The sequence below is a fragment of the Cariama cristata genome, unplaced genomic scaffold (assembly GCF_000690535.1).
Source record: "Cariama cristata isolate BGI_N322 unplaced genomic scaffold, ASM69053v1 scaffold18645, whole genome shotgun sequence".
In the NCBI taxonomy this organism is placed as follows: domain Eukaryota; kingdom Metazoa; phylum Chordata; class Aves; order Cariamiformes; family Cariamidae; genus Cariama; species Cariama cristata.
In genome coordinates, this window is record NW_009615963.1 from 2794 (window position 1) to 4777 (window position 1984).

The 1984-nt window shown below is 57.8% G+C and overlaps 1 protein-coding gene across 1 annotated transcript in view; it reads right to left on the bottom strand.

Moving 5' to 3' along the window:
- Positions 1 to 1984, bottom strand: part of MSRB1 (methionine sulfoxide reductase B1) — a gene marked incomplete at both ends in the record, with an annotated part of 3415 nt that overhangs the window by 740 nt on the left and 691 nt on the right. The gene's annotated exons all lie outside the window — the stretch shown is intronic.

The following is a 1984-nucleotide window of genomic DNA, read 5'->3' on the forward strand; positions in this document are numbered from 1 at the left end:
CCTCCAACGCATCAGCATCCCCCTTTCCCACAGCAAAACCTGGGGCAACGGTAACAGACCCAGGATAAAACCACACACACCGACCTCAGGCCAACCCTCTGGGTTGCGAGACCACGCTGGATGCACACACGTGTCCGCACCCAGGGCTGCAGGTCCGCGGCTGGAGACAGAGACATCGGATGAAATCTGCTCTCCGCTTTCTGGCCAGGGCTTGGAGACACAGAAACCTGCCCCGCATCTCTACCTGCACTTGCACTTGCCTCACACGCATCCCACCGCCGGCACAGCCTCCCCATCCGTGCATCCAAACTGGGAAAACCGAGTGGAGAAGGAATCCCAGGGCAGACGCCCCAGGCACCAGGGTGCCATCACCAGTGCTTTTTAAAAGAAGAGGTTATTTCTCCAACACAGTGAATCAGTGCTTTATTTTCAGTATTGAAAGAGGTCCAAGACCAGCAGTGAGCTCCAGGTAATCAGCTGGTGCGTTGCACTTTTTATCGGTGCCCTCGCAACCGTGGGATTGAGGCAAAACGCACGCGGAGAAAAGCCTCTGATGTGCCCCTGAGCGCAGCTGTACCGTAACAGTGCCGGGAGCGCAGCCTCACCAAACCACAGCACTAGAGCTGCACCACCCGACCCACGGGTCAGCAAAAGGTTTTGCCGTCTTCAGAAAGCCGTACGTATTGATTTCAGAGGAGGATTTGGTTTCTAGGACAGGGAGGGAAGGCCACGACTCAGATGCTGAATTAAGGAGAAATCAGTGTCACGGCCCTTCGGAGCGCGGAGGGGATGCAGACGTGATTCCCAAAGCCTGAGGTGTGCGAAGTGCAGCCTGTGAGCCCGATGCCGGCCTCCCTCGCACCAGTGCACAGCAAGGAGAACCGTCAGTGCCACTGGAGTTCAGAGCACAGTGATAAATCTGGTGTAAGGCCAAGTCAGAATCAAGCCCAGAGGACACGGGAGATCCAGAACTGTCTCTACTGTGTGCAAGACGGGTAGAGGGGCGAAACACCTGGATGCTGTCTAGCAGGATCATAAAATCATCCTTACCCTACCACCCTGGAAGGGTTTATATAGGGCAATTCATACCATGATCCCAGCCCAGAATAGCACCAGAGATTAACCCAGACTCTGACCTCAGCTAATCCAGCGTTACTCCCCGCAAACGCCAGCGGAGCGACTCTGGATTGCATCGGTGCCACGTCAGAACCGGCCCCTCCTGGCTGCGATCTGGAGAGCGTCCCGGCTCGGCTGAAGTCAGCAGCAAAACCGCCGCCGAGCTCGGCCGAGGCAGGACCGCAGGCACGCGTCCTTTAACGGACAACACCGAAAGGACCCAGCAGTAGCTGCTACCGGCAGAGGCGAGGATGCTGGGGAGAACGGGTGGTTGAGGAGAGGGTAAGGGTGAGTAAAATGAAGAGCTGTAGCCTTTGCATCACCCCAATTTGTGTGAAACACCCTCAGGCACAGGCCATACAACCTGCCACCCAGCAAGCACAGAGCTTCAGCCACCCCGTTTTCCCCTCGCCTCCGCCGTGCTCCTCCCAGCACCCCGAACCGGAGCAGCCCTGAGAGGGAACCGGCCCGGGGAAGCCAGGAGCTTCTTCAGGGTTTCTCTCGCTCCCTGTGCCCCCTTGACGGGCCGGCGCAGCCCAAGGCGTGAACGCAGGATCAGCCCAAGAGCAGCGTGCCAAGGAGAGCAGCTCGCTTACTTCTCCTTCAGGTCCTTGTCTGCTTTGCCTAAAAGAGAGGGAGGAAAAAGCAGGGCTCGTGGTTTTTGCTCAGCCCCTTTTATATGGTTCCTTTGCTAGGCACAGCTAACGTCTGACAACCATCGCAGTCCGACAAGCGGGACAGTGTACCGTGGCCGGGGTGCCGCCCTGAACTTGGCCCCCCAAAGCCTTTTTGTGACTCGGGGGAAGCAAACGGCACGATAACCACAACGGCAAGAAGCCCTGCCCTTCCCCACAGACCTGCTCCCTAC